Source organism: Pelophylax lessonae, assembly GCF_965119305.1.
Source record: "Pelophylax lessonae genome assembly, chromosome: 2".
Taxonomy (NCBI): domain Eukaryota; kingdom Metazoa; phylum Chordata; class Amphibia; order Anura; family Ranidae; genus Pelophylax; species Pelophylax lessonae.
In genome coordinates, this window is record NC_138769.1 from 624,008,649 (window position 1) to 624,020,890 (window position 12,242).

Sequence of the window (12,242 nt, forward strand, 5' to 3'; positions counted from 1 at the left end):
GACGAGTGGGGCCGGTGCGGCGCATTGATTCCTGGGAGCTATGACGTTTAGCTCCCAGGAATCATCGCGAGGCAGGAAGTGACGGGGTGAGCCTCGGCGCTGGAGGAGGAAGCTGTCATAGGTGAGTATTTACGATCGTCAATAAAAAGGTGAGTAAACAAAAAAAAAAAAAATAACTATAGAATTCCTTTTCAGGTGTGGCATACCTAGCGGAGGGGCACAAAAAAAAAAATCTTTTTTGTGCCCGGAACTCCGCTTTAAATACATTGTACTGGTAGGAATATGAAATGATTGTATACCTAGTGCTTTAACTGGGGTTCTTGCTACAGTTCTCAGACTTAAAGCACAACTAAAAGCAAAACTCTTCTTTGTTTTGTTTTGGCCAAAGTGAATATGGATTAGAACATCTGTTAGTTTTTATTGCTGCCTGTGCCCAGTTAGGGAGATTCACCCTATTTGTCCTGCTTACTAGGGTTGCACCGATACTATATCGGTATCAGTGCAGATACTAAGCGTTTGCGCAAATGCTCCGATACCGGAAACCGATACATTTGCGGTGCCATTTGAGCCCATATAAAATGAAAGGGCTCAAATTGTACTGCAAAGAATCGCATGTGATTTGAACAGGAATGTGGTGTGATTTCTGTCCGAACCACACGCGCTTTGCCCCACAGCTCCTGTGTGAACCTAGGCTTGTCATAATGACTTTAAACTGTGTTCACACGGGAGCAGTGCAGGAAACCACGTGTGGTTCGCACAAAAATTGCATCACATTTCCTATTCAAATCACATGCAATTTTTTGCAGTGCTATTTGAGCCCATTCATTTTTTTGTTGGCTCAAATTGCACCGCAAAACATATCAGTAATCGGTATCAATGAGTACTTGAGCACAAGTATCGGTACTCGCAGATGATTAAAAAAAAAAAAATCTTCCAATGTGGACACTAGTACTGGTGACCAGAGGGTCCCCAAGGGACTCCCTAATTAGTAGGGATTTACTCTCACTTCCTGGTTTGGCTATGGGACAGGAAGTGAAGGGAAATCTCTCCAATGGGACATAGATGACGAAAAATAAATGGACAGGGTATTGTGACCCTCTAGCCAAAAGGAAAAAAAAAAAAGTTTTGCCTAGAGTTCTATTTCAACTGTCAGACCTGTTGTTTCTTATGCCATGTGGTTGTGTTCAATTTTTCTGGGGTCATAATTTGTTCATAAAAACCTTAAAATAAAGAGTTTTCAATAAATTGCAACAGACCAAAAAATTGGATTTTTGTTTTACCGTAAAAATCATTTCTCTGATGTTCATTGACGGACACAGCTCCTGATCCTCTTGACCATTGGGTTATAGTGCCCCCTACAGGAGTAGGACATTAGGTAGAAAAAAAGACTGTCTATGCCTATGGGCATTCCCAGGGGGTATACTTCCTCTCTTTGCTATAGGTGCATTGTACTATAGTTACAAGCAGTGTCAGAAGAATAACTCCACAGAGGGGTGGGTGCTGTGTCCATCAATGAGCATCAGAGAAAAGGATTTTACAGTAAGTCAAAAATCCCATTTTCTTTTTCGTTCATTGACGGACACAGCTCCTGCTCTTCTTAACCATTGGGATGTCCCAAAGCAGTGTCAAACATGAGGGAGGGGAACAGCAAGAAAAAATACCCAAGGCTAAACCATAGCCAACCAGGTAAGGAGCTCAACCAAAAACAACTGAAGCCCACCTGAAAAAAAACATTAGAACCTCAAAGTCCTCTAAAAATGCAGCCTGCAAAACCTTGCAGCCAAAAGAAAAGTAGAGTGTGCCTTGACAGGGAAAGGAGGACCCTGACCCTTAATTGAATAAGCCTGAGCCACTGTCTGTCCGATCTATCTGAAAATGGTTGCAGAGGAAGCGGCCAGTCCATTCCAAGCCCATCTGTGAGCACAAATAGTGAGTCCGACTTCCTAAAAGACTCCATAGCTGCCAGGTACACCTGAATTGCCCAAACCACATCCAGGGCACGCAAAGCAATTTACTTAGGATGTTTTGGCCTGGGACACAGGGAAGGCAACACAATGTTTTTGTTCAAATGGAAATTAGAGACGACCTTTGGAAGGAACGACGGACGGGGCGAAGAACCACCAAGTAAGGTGAACCACAGGATAACGCTGCCAATTCCGACACCCTGAGAGCAGGGTGATTGTCACCAAAAAGGCCACCTTCTGGGACAGCGTAAGCAGGAGAATCTCCCTAAGATTTTCAAATTGAGGATTCTAGAGAACTGAGACCACCAAGTTGAGGTCCCAAGGTGGTAACGGAGATCGCACTGGAGGAGCCAAGTTTTCGAACCCCCTGAAGAAAGGTACCCACCAGGGACTGCGTATCCAAAGGTTGTTGAAAGAAGACCACCAAGGCTGACAACCAGCCCTTGATGGTACTCAAAGCCAATTCATGCTCAACCCCCCATTGAAGGAAGGTTAAGTCACGAGCCACCATGAAAGAGTGAGGATGAACCCCCGAGAGACTCACACCCCGCAATGTACGTCTTCCACATATGATGGTAGATCTTCCCAGAAGTAGACATCCTAGCTTTTATCAGCATTGGAATCACCAACTCAGACAAACCTCTATGCTTCAGCACCTGGCTTTCAACAGCCAAGCTGTCAAAACCAGCGACTCTAAAGCAGGATGGAAGATCAGCCCTTGGGACAGCAGATCCTCCCTGAGAGGTAATCTCCAAGGAACATCAGGCGACCAGCTGCACCAGGTCGGCGTATCAAGACCGGCGAGGCCAGTCCAGCGCCACTAAAATGCCTGGAATCTCTTTTGCCTCGATCCTGAACAGGAGTCTTGGCAGAAGCTTGAGAGGAGAGAAGGCGTAAATCAGATATCGGCCCCACTGGGCCACCAGCACATCTGTGGCGTCAGCCAGAGGATCCAGTGACCATGCCACAAACCTCTGCACCTTTCTGTGGAGCAGAGATGCCAACAAATCCACCTCGGGGGTGCCCCACCAGAAACACAACTGATTAAACACCTCCAGATGAAGGGACCACTCCTCTTGGTCCAATGCCTGCCGACTGAGATAATCCGCCTGCCAGTTTTCCACCCCAGAATGTGTACGGTGGAGAGGGCTGGAATGAAATGTTCTGCCTACCGTAGAATGCTGGCTACCTCCAGAGCCACATAACGCTTCTTGTGCCCCCTTGGTGATTGACATAAGCCACAGCCATGGCATTGTCCGATTGAATTTGCACTGGATACCCCTGAAGACGATCTGTCCAATGATCCAGGCATAGTCTGATCGTTCGGAGTTCCAGGACATTGATCGGTAGTCTGGACTCTTCCAGTATCCAGACCCCTTAAGCAGAGTTTCGGTCTAGGACGCCTTCCCACCTGGACAGGCTGGCATCCGTGGTGACCACTGTCCAATACAAGGGGAGAAAGGATTTGCCCTGTCGAAGTGCCAGAGAGCGAACCCACCAGATCAGGGACCCGCTTGATCCCCAGCTCAGCCGGATCCGATTGTCCAGAGACTGCAGACACTTGTCCCATTTGGCCAGAATCTCCCTTTGCAGGGACCTCGTATGGAATTGTGCAAACGGAACCACCTTGAAGGTAGAAACCGCCAGGCCCAGCACCTGCATGCAAGTCCAGAAGGAACACTCTGGCTAGAGCCAAGTCCAGAGTCAGACCCAGATAGTCCAGTTTTGTAGAAGGAACCAGAGCAGACTTCTGAAAATTCAGAATCCACCCGAACTCCCTCAGAGAGTCTGTATAGTGATCTCCACATTGTCCATTAGAGCAGTAGGAGACTCCGCTCACAGGAGAAGGTCGTCCAAGTAGCCCAATACCGTGATCCCCCCGCAGTTGTAACAATGCTAGCACCGGGGCCAACACTGTTGTGAGGATTCGAAGAGCGGAAGTGAGACCAAAGGGTAAAGCCACAAACTGAAAATGCTCCTCTCCCATGGCAAAGCGGAGGAAGCGCTGGTGACTGACACATATTGGAATGTGTAAGTAAGCGTCCTTGATGTCGATAGAGGCAAGAAAATCCTCTTGATGCAGTGATGCCACCACCGTGCGAATGCACTCAATTATGAACTTCTGCATTCGCACAAAGCAGTTCAGTGCCTTGAGGTCCAGGATTAGACGCACCTTGCCCTCCTTCCTGGGAACTATAAACAGATTTGAATAAACCCCCTGAAAATGTTTTGAAGCCGGAACCAGAACAATCACCCCTTGAAGTACCAGGTCTTGCACTGCCCCAAAGAGAGCCTGTAAGCAGTCTGGGGACAGGCGCACGTTGGAAGAAAATAACCTTTCCGGAGGGTAAGAACAAAACTCGATCTTGTAGCCGGACCGTATGACTTTGTGGACCCACTTGTCTTGCACCAAGAAAGTCCACGGGGGTTCAGGAACCAGCGGAGACATCCCACCAACCCAGGCACGGGTGAGGGTGCACCTTCATGCTGAAGGAGCCTTGTCTGTGGGTCTGGAGAAGCCCGCTCTCGACTTGCCAGACCAAGGTCGTTTTGATCCTCCCGAGGCCTTGAAAGACTTCGATCCTTTGTCATTCAACCCTGAGGGGCGAAAAAACTTCTTGTGAGCCCCTGTGAGACTCCTAATGAGGTCATCCAGACAACTGATCTTCCTTTTCAAGGGGATCACCTAATGCCTTTTTAGGAGTCTGGTCCACAGACCAGTATTTGAGCCATAAAATATGCCTAAGGACCACTGTCGAAACAGAGAGCCTAGCAAGTAGGGAAGCAGAATCCAAAGAGGCATCACAGATAAACTGCAGTCCCTGGACCAACGGGTCTGCTAGCTCCACAAAGGCAGGGGGAAGTTGCTCCCCGTCCAGGTCACAGCATAAAAGTTTAGCCCACTTGGTCAGAGTTTGCGAAACCAGAGCAATGGTGAACACCAGTCTAAGTGCCGAACCAGCCACAGTGTACATATTGCAGGCCACAGCCCCCACCTTGCTGTCAGCTGGATCCCTAAATACCAGAGACTCTTCAACTGGAATCATGGTTGCCTTATTCAATCTGGAAACCAAAGGGTCAGACACCAGTGAAGGGACTCCTCATAGGAGTACAGCATAGCAAATCGCTTAGGGACCACAAGGGGACATTTTGGCTGCCCCCACTCTTTAGCAACAATCCTGTCAAAATAGGAGGGGAAAGGAAACACCTTTGCGGTTCTTGACGGCTTGTGAGAGCCAAAAGGGAACCGGTGCCTTTGTCGCTACTTCAGCTGCATCCTCCATCTTTAAAGTCTCACACACAGACAAAATCAGTGCATCCACCAGCACCTTTTTCCTAGCCCGCCGCCCAAAAACCACCTCCACCTGGGACACAAAGGACTCCAGGACCGCCGCCAGTGCATCAATGGATGGTTGGGACCCGGGAGGGCCCCGCAGCCTCTGAGAGGGGGTCAGGTGGGGAAACGTGCTCCATGGACTCCATGAGTCAATCGGGGGACCCCCCCACAAAAAAATTGCAAAACACATAAGGGACACCCCCACCGCTCTGGCGGCACCTCCCAGTTGCCAGAAACAGAGCACCAATCGATCCTGCAGCAGAGAGGGAGAGGTCTACACCAGACTCACCACCCCACAGAACAAGCATTAGCAACACCAGGATAATCTGCACTCTAGGTGCAGCGTCCAAGAAATGAAAAGACCCAGAAGTCAGCACCAGGGGATGAGGAGGGGCTTCTACAGCCAAAATCGCCGCCCATAAAGACTCCACTATCATTGCCGCTGCTATTTCCAATGCCAGACTACCGCAAAATGGCCACAGGACTACACAAACATGGCCGCCGTTCACTACAGCATAGAGGCTATAAGAAAATGGCGGCCCCGCGCGGCACTACGAGGCTCCCAGGGACCCTAGGCCTCAGAAACAGGCACAGGCAAGAAGGGGGGGCCCCGGCAGCATTCCCCACTAGGTACACCCTCCCACAGCTGATCGCTCTGTCGCAGGCGGTGCACCCCCCCCCCCCCCATTGTCAGTACAGTACCTTGCCCCAGCCCCAAGAGGTAGGCCAGACCAATCCCAGCATAGGTGGAAGGAAGAGAGAGGGGGAGGGGGGCTAGATGGCCCACAGGGACTACCACACACCACCAGAGGGGGGGCCTAATGGGAAACAGTGGAAACTGAGGGTCTGACCTTCCCATTGAGGGGCCTACGTCCACCCCAAGACCCTCCAGGGGAAGAGGGGGGACAACTACTTACCATACCAGGAAATAGGCAGGCATTGCTCCAGACAGAACCTCAACTCCTTCTAAATGGGGGGCTGTCAGCCAGGAGGAACGCTGAGACACAGGCCAAAACCCGGTCATATCCAACCTCGCGAGGCGTTTAACTCGCAGGCCAGCCCCCGTCCGGTGGGGCTATGTCACGGCCAACCTAGCGCAGAGCTGAGGTCTGCACGTGCGAGACTGGGGTGATCACTGGATCTAGATTATCCAGCCCGTCGCCCACTCCAGCAGTTGATTGTAGAAAAAAATAGAAGAAAAAAAAATTCTAAAAAGGAAAAATTGCCAGGACCCTTCCCAGAAAGGAACTAGGTCCTTACTCCTGACTAGGCAGAAAAAACCACCTATAGCAGAGAGGGTTAGTATACCCCCCTGGGACTGCCCAGGGGAGGAGAGGGCAAGGGGGCAATTGCCCCCTGAGCCACTCTGATGCCCTGTAAAAAGGCTGCACCTTTTCTGCCACAGACATACATAAATGATTCCTGGTGAAGAGAAGTAAAAAGCCCCCGTTGATGACCTACTGAGTGCAGGATGAAGACAAGGACAGAGTGCAGCCCCAAGCATGGAATTTGTAAACTGTGTCTGAGAAAGGCCTGTTCCATGCCTCACTGGAGACTCTCCCCCGGACAGCCACAACGGAGCTGTCCGAGCTCCCCCCAACCACCCCCTGCTGGCTAGGGCAGAAACCTGGATTCAGCCGGAGGTTAGAGTGTATCTGGACAGGAGTTTTAGCTGGGAATGGGGGTCAGAAAGAATCTGGGAAGAGGGAGAGTGGGAGTGGGGCCGAGTCATTGCACCATGGACCTTAGGATTGTACTTGCCCCCTGGGCCAAAAGTTGCCAGTCAGCCTCTGGGACTATCCATAGGCATAGTCAGTCTTTTTTTCTGCCTACTGTTCTACTCCTGTAGGGGGCAGTATAACCCAATGGTTAAGAAGATCAGGAGCTGTGTCCATCAATGAACAAAAGAGAAAATAAGACCAGTCATCTTCACAAGGAGAGAGAGCAACAATGACAAAATTAGGAAGCTCCTGTGCAGAGGAAAGGTTTCATACTGGATTACTGTACAGATCTGGAAGAAATACACAAAGCATTTCAGAATTAAAAAATATCCCTTTACTTGTAATTAGACAATATTTGCTGATCCCAGAGTTTACCATTACTTAAATAATATTGACCTTGCTGCACTCATTACAAAATTCTGTACAGGTCAACGTGTAAAGGAATGTTTGAGGGGGAAGTGATCAAGTCACAGCAAGTTACTGATAGGAGTTCATGTCTCTGGTTACCAAGGACTGCCCTTAGCCACAGCAAGGGTCTCTTCAATCAAAAATAAATTACAGTATGCACTCACCAGCCACTTTATTAGGTACACCTGTTCAATTACTTGGTAACAAAAATGGCTAAATCAGCCAATCACATGGCAACAAGTCAATGCCTTTAGGCATGTAGACGTGGTGAAGACAACTTGCTGAAGTTCAAACCAAACATCGGAGTGGGGAAGACTAATGCACTGTCACAAAGCTCAAATCATCTCACAACTGGTTTCTTGAACATGACCATGAGGTCACTGTACTCCAAAGGCCTCCGCAGTCAACAGGTCTCAATCCAATAGAGTCAATTCAATTCCACCTTTGGGATGTGGTGGAAGGGAGATTGGCATCATGGATGTGCAGCCAAAAAATCTGCAGCAACTGCATGATGCCATCATGCCAATATGGACAAAAATCTCTGAGGAATGTTTTTAACAACTTGTTGAATCTATGCCATGAATAATTAAGGCAGTTTTAAAAGGCAAAAGAGGTCCCAACCAGGTACTAGCAAGGTGTACCTAATAAAGTGGCCGGTGAGTCTAGATTGATAGGAATTACTTCTACAGAATCCATATCAAGAAAGTCTGAGGCCGGGTTCACATATCTGCGGCCGTAGTTTTCAGCATTGGGTCCAGTGCGTTTCGGTTCCCCGGCTCAGGTGTGATTTAGGTCCAAATTTTTGTCTGAATTTGCACCTGAACCAGACCCAAAAAAAATGCACAGGATCCTTTTGGAATTCGCACTGTGGCTGCCCTGGACACATGTGAGCCAGCTCCATAGAGAGCCGGCCACACTCGTCTGTCAAGCAAACTGGATACGGTGAAAACCACATCCAATTCGCACCTATGTGAACCCGGCCTAAAGATGGACGAGCTTACTGGAAAGGTTCAAAGACTGCCTTTACACTATGCACAGACTGGTATTTAAACCCATCAATAACTTAAGTCGTCCCCAGTTAACAGAACATTTGATACATGTATATGACAGAGGGAAGCAACATTTCACTTTCCTCTCCAAGGAGAACTCCACAGTCAGCAGATGACACCACTTATTTTTATCAGGGATTGAAGATTTCCTAAGGATCCCCAAGTGTGTTCACATACCAGTGCATGATTAAACCTACTGGTGTCTACTCAGGAAGGCTTCTTATGCACTTCACTTTAAAGGGGTATTATTGTGGCAAATTACTGATGTCTTATTTACGCTGTTTTTTTTTTTTCTACAGTGGCTGCAAACACACTGTTTCCCAACCAGGAACCAACAGAAGCCTAGGATTTTACAAGAGGTCCCCAGGGGTTCTACCACCTGCTACCATTGTAGCAGATTTATTTCCACCTAGTGGCAGCATCTATGTTTACCCAGGAGGCTACTGTGCTGTGAAACCCTAGTGAAATGATATCAGTGCTACGGTACTCTAAGATCCAGCACCTGATGTTACCCTTGTGAGCTGGCAACGCAGGGCAGGAGAAGCGGTTCAGCTCTCCAGGTAAATAAAAAATGCATTATGAACATTGCTGTGTGTGGTTAGCACTTCCGCCTAGAAGCACTAGGGTTGTCAGTTTGAATCTCAGCCATGGCACTACCAGCCTGGAGTTTGCATGTTCCCCTATTACCTGTATGGGTTTCCTCTGGATACTGCGTGTACCTCCTATACTGTAAAGACATGCTGGCGGGTTAATTGGCTCCTGTCTAAACTGGCCCTAATATGTGTATGTACAGTGCCTTGCGAAAGTATTCGGCCCCCTTGAACTTTGCGACCTTTTGCCACATTTCAGGCTTCAAACATAAAGATATAAAACTGTCATTTTTTGTGAAGAATCAACAACAAGTGGGACACAATCATGAAGTGGAACGAAATTTATTGGATATTTCAAACTTTGTTAACAAATAAAAAACGGAAAAATTGGGCGTGCAAAACTATTCAGCCCCTTTACTTTCAGTGCAGAAAACTGTCTCCAGAAGTTCAGTGAGGATCTCTGAACGATCCAATGTTGACCTAAATGACTAATGATGATAAATAGAATCCACCTATGTGTAATCAAGTCTCTGTATAAATGCACCTGCACTGCGATAGTCTCAGAGGTCCGTTTAAAGCACAGAGAGCATCATGAAGAACAAGGAACACACCAGGCAGGTCCGAGATACTGTTGTGCAGAAGTTTAAAGCCAGATTTGGATACAAAAAGATTTCCCAAGCTTTAAATATCCCAAGGAGCACTGTGCAAGCGATAATATAGAAATGGAAGGAGTATCAGACCACTGCAAATCTACGAAGACCTGTCCGTCCCTCTAAACTTTCAGCTCATACAAGGAGAAGACTGATCGGAGATGCAGAAAAGAGGCCCATGATCACTCTGGATGAACTGCAGAGATCTACAGCTGAGGTGGGAGACTCTGTCCATAGGACAACAATCAGTCGTATACTGCAAAATCTGGCCTTTATGGAAGAGTGGCAAGAAGAAAGCCATTTCTTAAAGATATCCATAAGAAGTGTTGTTTAAAGTTTGCCAAAAGCCACCTGGGAGACACACCAAACATGTGGAAGAAGGTGCTCTGGTCAGATGAAACCAAAATCGAAATTTTTGGCAACAATGCAAAACCTTATGTTTGGTGTAAAAGCAACACAGCTCATCACCCTGAACACACCATCCCCACTGTCAAACATGGTGGTGGCAGCATCATGGTTTGGGACTGATTTTCTTCAGCAGGGACAGGGAAGATGGTTAAAATTGATGGGAAGATGGATGGAGCCAAATACAGGACCATTCTGGAAGAAAACCTGATGGAGTCTGCAAAAGACCTGAGACTGGGACGGAGATTTGTCTTCCAACAAGACAATGATCCAAAACATAAAGCAAAATCTACAATGGAATGGTTCACAAATAAACATATCCAGGTGTTAGAATGGCCAAGTCAAAGTCCAGACCTGAATCCAATGGAGAATCTGTGGAAAGAACTAAAAACTGCTGTTCACAAACGCTCTCCATCCAACCTTACTGAGCTTGAGCTGTTTTGCAAGGAGGAATGGGCAAAAATTTCAGTCTCTCGATGTGCAAAACTGATAGAGACATACCCCAAGCGACTTACAGCTGTAATTGCAGCAAAAGGTGGCGCTACAAAGTATTAACTTAAGGGGGCTGAATAATTTTGCACGCCCAATTTGTCAGTTTTTTATTTGTTAAAAAAGTTTGAAATATCCAATAAGTTTCGTTCCACTTCATGATTGTGTCCCACTTGTTGATTCTTCACAAAAAAATACAGTTTTAGCCCCGGTTCACACTTGTGCGTGTGCGGGGTTCGCATGTAATATCGGAGCGCACTGCTCCGACATTACATGCGATCGGCTGTGCGGTGCGAGTTTAGCCATACAGTTTGTATGGCTAAATTCGCACCGCAGCCGCACCAAACACGCACAGGACCCTTTTTTCTAGCCGCATCAGGATCGGATCGCACAGCGGTTCACACTTGTGCGATCCGATCCTGTGCGAGCTGCACGATCGCACTGCGATATGCGATCAAACTGGGGGTGTCGTTAAGATTACATTGACACCCCCAGCGTATCGCATATGGCAGTGTGAACTGCCGGGGGTGCGTGTGCGATGCAGGAACAGGCTGCGAATTCGCAGCCTTCCCGCATCGCATATATGTGAACCGAGCCTTATATCTTTATGTTTGAAGCCTGAAATGTGGCAAAAGGTTGCAAAGTTCAAGGGGGCCGAATACTTTTGCAAAGGCACTGTAAGCATTGCAAGCTCCTTGAGGGCAAATGCTGCATTAAAATTGACGGCTCTATATAAGGAGCTGTAATAAATAAAAAAAAAGCATCATGGCCTGCAGTGTTGGCATTTCTTCAAGGATAATTTAAAATTGTAATGCAACTGTTGGACAAGCTGCATCAAAGTTTGTTTAACAATTCTACTATTTTCTGTGCATGGTGTTGTCAATCCTCTCTGGCTCCTCAGTGACTTCCCTTTGCCATTTTGGGATAGTGCTGACTCAGCATATTGCTTCACTTTGCTGAAGTTTGGGCCGATCAAATGATTCAGAGAGAAGTGCTGGGCTGCATGCAGTCCATTGAGAACAATTAAATAGGATATGTTCTGTGAAGCTCAATGGTCCACTGGTGTAAATATAGCAGGGGAGGGCATTTTTTGAAAATTTGCTATTGCAAGTTTAAAATTAAAACTGAACACCAAACCAAATGTAGTTTTGTCACTAAGCACCAAACCAAAAGTAGTGTGGTACTATGCGCCAAAGCAAATTTAGTGTTGTCACTGAGCACCTAAATGGTCTTCCTGTATGAGGTGATTGTAGCCGTATTAGTGCACTTGCAACAGAAACACCGTCTGAGTACCGTCTGTGAAACTTTTTTTATTTGCACTACCATACAATTGTTCAGGACAAGCTTTAGGGGTATATCCCCTTCATCGAGGTCTAAGCAGTACTGATTTAAACTTTTGTGAATCAGAACTGCTAGGACCTTGATGAAGGGGGCATACCCCGAAATCTTGTCCTTAAAAAGCGTATGTTAATAGAAATAAAAAGGTATCATGGACAGTACTCAATTGTTATGTAAAGAATATACTTTGGTATATGCCCCGCGCCCAGTGTTCAGAATAAATATGTGAATAAGTATGTGAAAAATAAATTAATATAGTGAATAATTTAAATAAATACAAAGTTGTGCGTT

General features: G+C 47.0%; 1 protein-coding gene across 1 annotated transcript in view; it reads right to left on the bottom strand.

Annotated features, from left to right (window-relative positions):
- SACS (sacsin molecular chaperone) overlaps positions 1 to 12,242 on the bottom strand; it is a 158,468-nt gene that overhangs the window by 131,318 nt on the left and 14,908 nt on the right. The window lies entirely within an intron of this gene.